Genomic DNA, 13262 nt, shown 5'->3' on the forward strand with positions numbered 1-13262 from the left:
TTGCTGCAAATGGTCTTGAAGGTAAAGTATGCCTTTTTGCAGATGGTACAAAGATATGCCACAGGGTAGACACACAAGAAGGGGTAAAACAAATGATCTAGGTAGACTTGAGGAATTGTCAAGAGCGTGGCAACTACAGTTTAATGCCAAACATGCAAAATCATGCACTTGGGTATCAAAGACCCAAAAGCTAAATATATTTTTAATGGCACTTTAATGGTAACTACTACGGGTCACTATTTAAATGCAGGAAAACAATGTAGCAAAGACATGAAAAAGTAGGTCAGATGCTTTGTTGTATAGGGGGAGTAATCAGTAGCAGAAAGAAAGATGTAATAATGCCCCTTGTGAGGACACCGGGATTGGTACCAAAGCTCACTAGATACCCTGTCCTCTAGATTCACAGGTCACACAGGTAAGGAGACAGGAAAGAGATGATAATCCCTTTTATTAAACAAAGTGCACACACTTACTAAAATACAACAGTGCTCCCCAAGGAGAGTCTTGTTCCCTCACCAAATATAACAAGTGTCAGAAAATCACCAGTGCAAGTAAAAACTCCCCAACAAAGTCCCCAGCAGGTTACCTCCAAGCATAGTGTCCTAGCAGGCCCAAACTCCTGGTAATCAAATCCACAGCTGACAATTCAAGTGGGCCAGGGTTTCTGATCCGTAAGGTGGGTCGATGAATCTTGCTGATTCCAGCCGCTCGGCCAACTCTTCACCAGCTTGGTGGGACCCTGGGTATTAATCTCCCTACCAATGTAGGCTCACCAATTCCCCAGAATCTACGAGTGTCTCCCAATGGAGTGCTAACAGAATTAGTCCTAGAGGTACACTGTCCGATCTGTGTCAAGAAGCCCCTGCTTCAAGCATTCCTTTCTGGCCCTGAGAGAATACGATTATTCTCAATCAGTCCAAATCCTTGCTCTCTCAAGCTTCTCCACAACAACCTCCCCTCCCCCAGACATCTCCTTTTTGTCCCTTCTCACAAGACACCCGATCCTGGCCACCTCCCCGGGTCAGCACCCCGCTCATTGACCTCTTGTGATTGGTGGTGTGAAGAGTTTAAGTGGTAGCAGGGTTGGAAGTAGAGCATGAAATCAGTGTTTTCCCATCTGCGGTGATGGTGTCATCCAGACTGTATGGAAGAGTTGCTGGAACAATAGTTAGCAAACAGGGAAAGTCCAACTCCTGATTTTAGATAAGGTCCTGACCCTCCTCTTTTTAACCACTTCCACTATTTTTTGAAATCACAGGGTCCACAGCTGTTTCACAATTCCTCTGAGCTGACTCCCCCTCCCTCTCCGGACACCACAGCAATAACAGATCTGGTCACCTGGCAGCATTTAATAACAGAGTGGGCCACTGTTGTTCAATTGGCCTACTGAGGGCAGACCGGGTTGGCACAATATTCCCAATATAAGGCCCAGGTCTGTCACACCCCTGTATAGGTCATTGGTAAGGCCTCATCTAGAATACTGTGTTCAGTTCTGGAGGTCATATCTTCAGAAGGAAATAAATACATTAGAGACTGTACAAAGAAGGGCAACTAAAATACAGCATGGCCTACATCACAAAACTTACTCGAATAGACTAAAAGATCTTAATATGTATAGATTGGAGCAGAGAAGAGAAAGGGGGGACATGGTAGAAACTTTCAAAGATATCAAGGGTTTTAATATGGTACAGGAGGGAAACATTCTTCAAAGGAATAGAAGTATAAGAACATGAGGACATGCACTGAAACTGGAAGGAAGTAGTTTCAGAGGAAATTTGAGGACAAATTACTTCACGGTAAAGGTAGTGGATATGTGGAATAGACTCCAATCAGTTGTGGTAGCAGCTAATACAGTAGAGCAATTTACATACTTGGAATAGACATAAGGATATCCTTAAAAAGAAATAAGGATTAAATATGTTTGGAGGTTACCATAGGTTAAAAAGTGGGCAGACTAGATGGGCTAAGTGATTCTTGTCTGCCATTGAATTCTATGTTTCTATGTAAGACAGAAGAAAAGAAGACCACAGGAAAGCAAGTAAAGATTTGTTTCAAAAGGGGCAGCAGTGTAATAGTAGGGCACATTGTTTAGGAGGGCATTGTGTGAAATGGGCAGCAGTGTGATAGGAGGGCACATTGTTTAGGAGGGCATCATGTGAAAAGGGGCAGCAGTGTGAAAAGAGGGCCTAGTGTGATGAAGGGAGAGCAGTGTGATGAAGGGAGAACTATGTGATGAAGAGGGAACAGTGTGATGATGGGACAGACATGTCTGTTACTCATTGTTCATATTGTTGATATTTTATAGATATATAGTCTTTAACTTAAAATAAAGCAAAGAACAAAGCTGACCGACTTGTATCCTAAAATATATTAATTTGTGTGGTACAATGTTGTAGAGCACGAGTAGGGTCTGGAGAAGGGGGGGGGAGTCAGGCATCTAGATCTGCCCTTAGCTGGATACATGGTATGTGGAAGTCACTTTTTTTTAAAACTGCTTTGCTTTATTTGACCTAAAAGGAAGTATAGGTTGGTCACCATGGGTGAGCTGGTTTGTCTGTTCCAAAAATGCCAGCCAGATTCCTGCAGCGCCTATTGTCAGGAAATTTGATGTACATAGCTTAAGCACGCAAAGCTTAAATTTACATATTTTAAATTCCATTTTTTCATTACTGTTTTGCATAATCACTTTTGAATATTGTTGTATAAAAAGAAACTTGCATTTTAGTCTTTTAAATTGCAAGTGCTATTAAGATTTTACTCCCTTGCCTGAAGTAAGGCACATGACTATCTGCAGGTCTGCTGTGCAGTGAACATAGTTAAGTAGTATCAGGTGTGTGTTAATAAGAAGGGCAGGTTAAACTTGTTGATCTAGTACAGTGTGCCAGAAACTGTTCACATATGCCATATGCAGCTGAAATGAGAACATATTGCTGGCTGTTTATACAATAATACATGGAAAGGTACTGTTTTTGAATATTATATTATCCTTCTAATTGTAATGTTTGTTATGACTTTCTGTTTTTACTATGGCATTTTTAGGTCTAATAAATGACAGTATTTTTTATAGCAGTAATAATGCAGATTATGGTATAGTCATTGTGTGAATACATTGAACAAATTTGGATTAGTAGTTTGTGACTTTTTTGAGTGTCAAGATGAATGTATTAGAATGCAATACGTGTGAATATAAGCTTGAAATGCTGTTTTTTTAAAAAAAAATAGGATCTTTAGGTAATAACAATGTCAAAATATTGTGCTAAACTTGGTTCTGATATTTGGCAGCATGAGAAAAATCTACTTACATTTGTAATTTTAAGATGGCTTCATCTAAAATAATTCAGACAAGCTTGTGGTACTGTACTGTTATTATACAATTCATAGCTAAATGTCTTTGTTTAAATGTAAAGCTGGGGGTGGTCAAATAAACAAAAGTCATGTGACTTATTCAAAGACAGTTCACTTTGTTCTTCCTAGAACAATGTGAATTGTAGGATGTTTAAATAATATGGAACACGTTGGAAGCTAAATTTATTTTTATTTTTTTCTTGTTTTAAGATTAAGGAGAAGGCTGAACTTATGACTTTGTTCACATACTGCTTATTTGCTGACAATATTGTGGTTTTAGCCCTATATTGCCAATTGTGGAGCTAAAATGTGTATTCCTTATACAGAACCAGGTGCTATCATGCGGGTGGTTATTGGGCACCCCTGTCAATGTGAATGGAGGATAACCCTCTGCACACACTTCATTCTTTTGGCCTTTACGGCATCGTGTCTCCTAGTTTACAGCTTACTGTTTTGAATGCACCTTCAAGCACATCTCCCCTCTCGCTATCTGTTCGGGTCCCTCAAGGCTATGTTTTTGGTAAATTTATTCTTGATTTCTCTTGGTGAACTAATAAGCTTAAAATTTCCTGGGGCCTCTCTGTTACGTATTGTGAGTGATTTCTAGACACATGAAAATTATTCTTTCAAAAAGTAATATACATTTATGAAGTGTAGTGTTTTAAATTAGGAATAGACAGGGAATACAGCTGTAAATCCATCTGTTAGGGGTTAAAGAGGCGGACATGTAACTCCACTTTTACAATAGTCATATGTTTAAGAAAATACACAAACATTTTGTGTGTTTTTTAACATTGCAGGTGTAAGACACCCAACATTGCAGGACTGTTGCTAAATTTGCTACAAGTAAAAAAGATAAAAAAACATTTTCACTCCAAAACTAGTAAGATGACATGTTATTGTTTTAATACGGCAGCTGATACAAACAGACTTTAAATCCTGTCATGTGTACGCAGCCTAAGGAAGTCTGAGTGCTGAATATACATTATCAGGGGATAGACTTTTAATAGGGCAACCTGAGAACATTGCTTCCAGCAACAGAATTTCTGTGTGTAGCAATGGCCGTGTCATTGCAAAAAATTACTTGCGCTTTGCACTGGCTCAAACCTGGAGTTCTTTGGGCAACATCTTATACTTTTAATGGCTCACACTTTGCACTTGTGCAGAAAGAAAACATTTCTATGTGCACTCAAGGCAAAGTAATTAAAAATATTAACCTGGATCATGCTTCCCAAAATGATCCTGCATGCTCTTAGACTACCACAAGCTCTTAGATCCCACAAGTACTCCAAAACTCCTCCTTAACCACGTATGCCACTGAAACCTACCCACATGCCCCACTCACTGGCTAATCTAATGAATTCAAAGCTATTGAAGCTAAATGCTCTTTGGTCCACTGGTGGTCCTTGAATGACCTTTCTCCAATCACCGATATAGGCGCAGTGATGCAAAACCCAGGCCATTTGTGGTGTGCAGTAAGTGCACTTAGTAAATGACCTTCTGTATTTGGTACATAGCTGTCTGAGCACTTAAATGGTATTGCTTGATTTGTCCACTTTGTTTGCCTATTCGTTAAAGCCACCTAACGGCCACTAACCATACAACTTCTGCTCCACACAAATGTCAGTGATCGTCCTGGAATAAAAACTGGGCATTAAAAATTGCCAATTTCCTGGTTGAACTTTAAAAATAAAAAAAATAAAACTTTTGAGATTAAATTAAGCTGAATCACAAGAAACCAAATTTAAGCTGTTTCATACATCTTTTTATTATATGTGGACAGGGGAGGGTTGGCAAATTTCAGCCCGGGGGGGAAGACTAGACTGAGCAGCCTATTTTAAAGGAAAAAAAATGCAGGTGACCCAGCCCAAGATAACCCTCTATGGCACTGGCTCGGGAAGCAGACACCTCCCTGCCCCCAGCCCAACCAGCCCCTGCTTGTGGAAAACTTTACCCTACCAAAGGAAAAACAATCTGTATTTCTGATGCCTCCTTCTTTATTACTGGTATTTAGAGAAGTGAAAGCAGGGGAATATGCTCTTGTTGCTGAATACATCATTATTTTGTTTTATACTTAGAAAGTATATTCTCTTTTGTTCCTCCAAAGGCTGAATGGTGACAACACTGCTAATTATATAGTGCGTGGTATTTTTACTGCTTTTTCTTTTCTTCCAACACCCTTCAGTAGCTATAGGTAAGGAAGAAAATAATCTTTTCATTACAGATTTGTGTACTTGAGGGGTGTATTCCTTTTAAGATTAAGCCTTCTTAAATAAACATGACGCCTGGAGATAAAGTCCACAGAGCACATATGGTATGTGGCTCTGCACAATTCGAACATGATTTCCTGTACCTACACAGATCAGCCATAAATTTAAAACCACCTTCATAATATTGTGTATGGCTCCTTTTGTGCTGCCAAAACAGCTCTGACCCATCAAGGCATGGACCCCATAAGACCTCTAAAGGTGTCCTGTGGAATCTTCCGTTAGCAGCAGATCCTTTAAGTTCTGTATTTTGTGAAGTGGGGCTTCCAAGGCTTGGGCTTGTTTTTCCAGCACATTCCACAGATGCCCGGATTGAGATCTGAGGAATTTGGAGGTCAAGTTAACACCTTGAACTCTTTGTCATGTTCCTCAAACCATTACTGAACAATGCTTGCAGTGTGGCAGGGCACATTATCCTGCTGAAAGAGGCCACTGCCATCAGAGAATACTGTTACCATGAAGGGGTGCACTTGGTCTGCAACAATGTTTAGGTAGGTGGTACGTGTCAAAGTAACACCCACATGAATGCCAGGACCCAAGGTTTCCAAGCAGAACATTGCCTAGAGCAATGGCTTTTTATCATAGCCAGCATTAACTTTTTCAACAATTTGTGCTACAGTAGCTCTTCTGTGGGATTGGAGCAGACGGGCTAACCTTTTATCCCCACTGGTAGCAATGACCCTTGGGCTTCCATGACCCTGTCACCGGTTGTCCATCTTTGGACCACTTTTTGTGGGTACTAACCACTGCGTACCAGGAACACCCCACAAAACCTGCCGTTTTGGAGATGCTCGGATCTAGTCGTTTAGCCCTCACAATTTGGCTCTTGTCAAAGTCGCTCATATCCTTACGCTTGCCTATTTTTCTTACTTACAAAACATCAACTTCAATAAATGACTGTTCCCTTGCTGCCTAATATATCCCACCCCTTGATAGTTGCCATTGTAATGAGATAATGTTATTCACTTCATTTGTCACTGGTTTTATTGTTTTGGATGATCGGTGTCTCTTGCTTTAAGAGAATGACATTTACTTCAGTCAGGTTTGACAGGTATTGTGAGAGATTATATAATGCCTAAGGCACTGCTACCACAGTAGGGGTGCATAACTTGAACTGGGTCATTGCAACCTGCCAAAATTTTTACTAAAACCTCATTTTATCGATGTAGAAACTTTCCAAATGCTTCGGTTGAAACCTCCCACTAAATCTTATTTTATTATAGCCTCTTAAATGCTTGATCTATAAATCTAAGGAGATTATATGTGGAGTAATCGGTTTTACTTTTTATTTGTAACAGCAGAGAAATAGAACATGTCGCAAAACATAGTAAACAGTTTGTATAAAAAAAATACAATAACAAGGAATAAACAGAATATATAGTAACGTGAATGGTCCAAGCCCCACGGCCAGCCAATGAGGCTCGATTACAACATGCGACAATCTAATATAGCCTTAAGTAACATAACCAAATAATAAGAGGAAAATAATGCAAGTGACATAGAAACTAAGAATAAAAGATGCCAGATTATTTTTTTTTTATCATTTTCATTTTAATTCAGGGTGGGGAGGGATTAGAGCAGGAGGTGTAAGTTATGGGGGAATGGAGTGGAGAGGTGAAGAGAAGTTGACAGATATAACAACTCTGCGACAGCAAGAGGAACAAATCGCTACAGCACTATAAATATGAACATACAGGTAACAAGAAATTAACCATTTTACCATCTCTGGAAAACAAGGAGGAGCCAAAAGGTACCCAGGAGATTGCAGTTGTTAAAGTGATACCAGGGGCCCCAGACTCTGTTGATAGACTTACCCCCAGAGAGGTGCAGAGTCTAACGATAAAGAGGTATTCACCAGGGATCCCTGCAAGGGAATATAAACTTAGCTGCTTACTAGCCACAGGTCACGGTCCTCTAAGGGGGAATGGAGCAGGGTGAGATTGAACCATGGAGTGGAGAAGGACTGCTGGATAGTAGGCGCAGAGGTTCAGGAGAACGGTAGGTAAGTTTTGAGGATCCGAGAGGACCCGGCATTTGATGAGCATAAATACACAGCAGTGAACCGAAGTTCTGAGGTCCTTGAAAGCGAATAGCTGAGAACGGGACTGATTAGGAGGCGCAAGGTTCCTGCAATATTACCACAGGTCTTGATCGTGGAACAGGTAACACAGGATACCGACTGAGAAGTGGTGAACTGCAGAGAACTGATGTACTGAGATCCCTGGAAAGCGAATAGCTTGGAAACGGGACCGACGATCGGGCATGAGGTTCTTGCAAGAATACCACTGGTCTTGATCATGGGACAGGTAACACAGAATACCGGTGTGCAGATAGGAGTCGGAGAAAACAGCGCCCTCACAGGTAAGGAGGCACATGCTTTAGGAAGACAGGGCTGACAGGCAATTAGCCAATCAAGTGAATGCAGGGAGCCGGAAATCGGCGACTTTGCAGGGAAAATTTAAAGTTGCGATGCCTTGTAAAGGCAAGATTGCCATCGCCACTTTAAGTTTTCCCTGCAAATTTGCCGATTTCCAGCGACTTGCAGAAATCGCTCTTTCATACATTTACCCCCAGGTGTGCGAATGCTCAGTTCAGACTAGCAAGTGAATGCAGGGAGTCAGAATCAAGGAAAACAGGTTAAAACAATAACCAGAAAGATAGGTTAGCTGGTGCAGTTTGTGACAGCTAGTTATGAATTCCATTGAGGTTGTGTGCCAGATCCTATTACGGACTGATTTTCTGTCACTAGCAATTTAGTGTTTGTCTATATTGCAGATGTGGCATATCAGTTTGTCAGATGATTTAATAGCAGATTGGACAGGCTGGCAGAGTAAAATGGTCTTTGGGTAAGTGATTATAGGTGATCTGAGTAATCCGATCTCTTATGGCCATAATGGCTTGTGGAGTTCGCAATTGGTTTGCAAGTATACAGTCATGGCCAAAAGTTTTGATAATGACACAAATATTATTTTTCACAAAGTCTGCTGCTTCAGTTTTTATGATGGCAATTTGTATATACTCCAGAATGTCATGAAGTGATCAGATGAATTGCAATTAATTTCAAAGTTCCTCTTTGCCATGAACTTTATCCCAAAAACAACATTTCCACTGCATTTCAGCCCTACCACAAAAGGACCAGCTGACATAAGGTCAGTGATTCTCTCGTTAACAGAGGTGAGAGTGTTGATGAGGACAAGGCTGGAGATCACTCTGTCATGCTAATTGAGTTAGAATAACAGACTGAAAGCTTTAAAAGGAGGGTGGTGCTTGAAATCATTGTTCTTCCTCTGATAACCATGATTAACTGCAAGGAAGCATGTGCAATGATCATTGCTTTGCACAAAAAGGGTTTCACAGGCAAAGATGTTGCTGCTAGTAAGATTGTACCTAAATTAACCATTTATCGGATCATCAAGAACTTCAAGGTGAGAGGTTCAATAGTTGTGAAGAAGGCTTCAGCGTGCCCAAGAATGTCCAGCAAGTGCCAGGATTGTCTCCTAAAGATGATTCAGTTGCGGGATCTGGGCACCACCAGTGCAGAGCTTGTTCAGGAATAGCAGCAGGCAGGTGTGAGTGCATCTGCATGCACAGTGAGGCAAAGACTTTTGAAGGACGGCCTGTGGTCAAGAAGACAGAAAAGAAGCCACTTCTCTCTAGGAAAAACATCAGGGACAGACTGATATTCTGCAAAAGGTACAGGGATTGGACTGCTGGGGTAAAGTCATTTTCTCTGATGAATGCCTTTTCAGATTGTTTGGGGCATCTGGAAAAATGCTTGTCCAGAGAAGGAAAAGTGAGTGTTGCCATCAGTCCTGTGTCATGCCAACAGTAAAGCATCCTGAGACCATTCATGTGTGGGGTTGCTTCTAAGCCAATAACAATTTTGCCCAAGAACACAGCCATGAATAAAGAATGGTACCAAAATATCCACCAAGTCAACTTCTCCCAACCATCAAAGAACAGTTTGGTGACGAACAATGCCTTCTCTCCAGCATGATGGAGACGATTTCCTTAAGGCAAAATTCATAACTAAATGGCTCATGGATCAAAACATTGAAATTTTCAGTCCATGGCCAGGAAACTCACCAGACCTTAATCCCATTGAGAACTTGTGGTCAATCCTCAAGAGGCGGGTAGACAAACAAAAACTCACAAATTCTGTCAAACTCCAAGCATTGATTAGGCAAGAATGGGCGGCCATCAGTCCATATGTGGCCCAGAAGTTGATTGACAGCATGCCAGGCCGAATTGCAGAGGAGTTCAAAAAGAAGGGTCAACACTGCAAATATTGACTCTTTGCATAAACTTAATGTAATCTTCAATAAAAGCCTTTGACACTAATGAAATGCTTGCAATTTTACTTCAGTGTACCATAGCAACATCTGATAAAAAGGTCTAAACACTGAAGCAGCAAACTTTGAGAAAACCAATACTTGTTCTATTCTTAAAACTTTTGGCCATGACTGTAGTGGGAAGTAAGGGGTCAGGGGTTAAATTTAAATCAAATTATTCTCAGAGTTGTGAAGATATTTGGTCTCCGAATTGAGGGATCTTGAGCAAAGACTCATTTAGCCGCCAAGAAGGACAACTCCTGGTAATGTTCAAAAACTCGAATGTAGCTGAAACCACTGAATGGCCAAAGCAAAGATTAGGGAGTATGTCCATGTTTGTAAGTAATTGGATCGTCTTGCTACAGCCCATAAGCATATCGATTCTGGAGCAAGATTTGTGGATAAAAAGTGTATATTGAGAGTTGGGGTTGCAGACTCTCCATGAATCAAACCGACTAGCCCCAGCTATGTGTTTGAATATGTCACTCACCGGACTGTGAGTGCTTCTTCCCGGACATTTAGGAACCGTGGCCGTCCTCCATCCTGAGGGACTGCGCATGCGCAGCCCTTTCTATACCTCCAGTGTATGTTCCTTTAACTTAATTGGCAGATCAGGCAACCTCCCTATATTAAGCACCTGTGGTCAACACCACGTTGCCTGATCTTGGAGTCTCATTCCCCATGAGTCTCTGAAGGTGTTCCTGTGTTTCCTCGTTATTCAGCCCAGCTGATTCCTGTGGTTTCCAAACCACTTCTACCTCTGTGGTTTCCAAACCACTTCTACTACTGTGGTTCCCATACCACTTCTACCATCTACTGTATCATCGTGACTGTGAGCTGATTCCTATCCGCTGCCTCCGTGCACTACAGTCTTCTAATCACTTCAACTCTACCATGTATCATTGGGACTGTTAGCTGATGCCTATCCGCTGCCTCCGTGCACTACAGTCTTTTCATTCACATCCACTCACCTGTTCATGATTGTGACTGCCAGCTGATTCCTATCCGCTGCCTCCGTGCACTACAGGCTTCAACCTGCAACTCGTCTGTGTTTCATCATCGTGACTGCTAGCTGATTCCTATCCGCTGCCTCCGTGCACTACAGTCTTCAACCTGCAACCCGTCTGTGTTTCATCGTGACTGTTTAGCTGATTCCTATCCGCCGCCTCTGTGCGCTGCAGTCTTCAGCCCTTGTCAACTCTCCCGTGTTTCCTTGAGTCTGCTGCCACTATTGCTACCCGCTACTCTCCGTGATCAACTGTTCCAGTTCAACTCTGCTCTGGTGTCCCATCGTTACTGCACCTGCTGGTTGCTATTGGCTACCTCCGTGTTCCCGCAGAGACCCGCTGCTGTTACTTCTCAGCGCTACGCATCCATCTACTGCTGATCCGCTCTCCACGCCTTCCTGGGTTCCCTGCTGGTCTACCTACCTGTGCGCTGCACCTGCTAGACCACCGCTTCACCCATCCAGGGACTTTGCATCCTGCCGGCCTCCTGCCGTTCAGGTATCTCTGCACTTCTGTCTGACTGCCTTCTCCTGAACCACGGTATGCATACTTCCCATTGACTGTGCTGTGTATTGCATACCTTGCTGGACTGTGTTGGTTCTCCTCTGGAGTGTACTATCCGCTGAGTCTATTGCCATCATTGACTGTGTTATCTCATGCTGGATTACTTCAAGAGACTTTCTATATTGGCAGTGTTGTTCAGTCATTTATACATTTATATTGTGCATATTACTGTGGATCAAAGTCAAGGTGCCCGTGTATATATTGTGTTGCAGTCTCTCCCCGTGCACCTCCTCACATATATATTCAGTGGTACAACTTGCTAGTGGCAGACCACTGACCCCTGTTTCCAGTTTCACCTGCTCCAGTATCCTCTCACATAGCAGTGGTACAACTTGCTAACGCAGACCACTGACTCCCCGGATACCTCCACTTGGATTCCATTCCTTCACTCAGACAGCGGTACAACTTGCTATCCGCAGACCGCTGACTCTCATCACCTCCTCGTTTCTGTTGGACATTCCTCCTCACTATAGCAGTGGTACAACTTGCTACCGCAGACCACTGACTACCTTCACGTGTCCTTTGTCCATACAGTTCCTCGTGTATTACTACCTCCATATTGCCAGTGCTGTTAGTCATAGACTTTCCTGAGCATCTCATCATCTGCTATTTCCTGTTCCGTGATCACCCTGCTACCAGAGTACCATATTACCACCTATACTGCTCTGGTAAGCCTATCACCTGGTGATCCCTGGGTAAAGACTCCTAGTGCCCGTGACAGTAAGATCAGGCCATGACAGACCCAGATACGGAACCTACCGCTAAAGAGATGCTGCAGCATCTGGTCAGCCGTGTGGAGCAACAGGATGCTCGCCAACAGCTGTTACTTCAATGTTACCAATCATTAACCTCCCAAGGAACATCTGGACAGACTGTTACAGCTAATATTGAAGCTCCTGTGCTTTCCTCCGTTTCCCCAGTGCCATCCCAGGTGTCTACAGCTCCTACGCTTCACCTGCCTACTCCGTCAAAATATGACGGGGACCCCAAAACTTGTAGAGGTTTCCTTAACCAATGTTCAGTCCATTTTGAACTCCAACCTCAAAATTTTTCTACCCATCGTTCCAGAGTGGCCTATCTTATCTCATTGTTTTCGGGACAAGCCCTGGCTTGGGCCTCCCCCCTGTGGGAAAGAAACGATCCAATTCTACAAGATAGTGCCAAATTCATTTCCACGTTCCGAAGTGTGTTCGATGAACCAGGTCGTGTGACCTCCGCTGCTTCCAGCATTCTTCGTTTGCGACAAGGCTCCCATACAGTAGGACAGTATGTCATTCAATTTAGGATCTTAGCCTCTGAACTTCAGTGGAACACTGAAGCATTAGTTGCCGCCTTCTGGCAGGGGCTCTCCGATAAAATTAAAGATGCACTGACTACCCAAGAGCTTCCTTCGTCACTAGAAGATTTGATCTCTCTTTGCCATCGTGTAGATATGAGATTTCGTGAAAGAGAGTCTGAGAAAACAACAGCTGTCAAAGCACCTCTTCGTTTAAACCCTCAATTTCGTCCAGCTCCATCCTCTGTGATTCCCATGGAGATAGGACGTTCCAAATTATCTTCAGAGGAAAGGAAACGAAGAGTAAAGAATAGACTCTGTATCTATTGTGCTGATTCCACGCATATGCTCAGCTCTTGCCCTAAGAGATCGGGAAATGCCAGGCCCTAACTAGTTCTGGAGAGGTGAAGTTAGGGTCCCTGGAGTCCTCTCCATTGTCTATGAAATCTAAAGTCTGCGCTTTTGATGTTAC

At 42.6% G+C, this 13262-nt stretch overlaps 1 protein-coding gene across 1 annotated transcript in view; it reads left to right on the plus strand.

Annotated features, from left to right (window-relative positions):
* Positions 1 to 2885: 2885 nt before the first annotated feature.
* Positions 2886 to 13262, plus strand: part of LOC142103401 (synaptotagmin-2-like) — a 75764-nt gene continuing 65387 nt past the window's right edge. Inside the window, exon 1 of the mRNA XM_075187464.1 lies at positions 2886 to 2960. The gene's annotated coding sequence lies outside the window, so the exon portion shown is untranslated. The remainder of the gene's footprint in view (positions 2961 to 13262) is intronic.

Source organism: Mixophyes fleayi, chromosome 10 (assembly GCF_038048845.1).
Source record: "Mixophyes fleayi isolate aMixFle1 chromosome 10, aMixFle1.hap1, whole genome shotgun sequence".
In the NCBI taxonomy this organism is placed as follows: Eukaryota; Metazoa; Chordata; class Amphibia; order Anura; family Limnodynastidae; genus Mixophyes; species Mixophyes fleayi.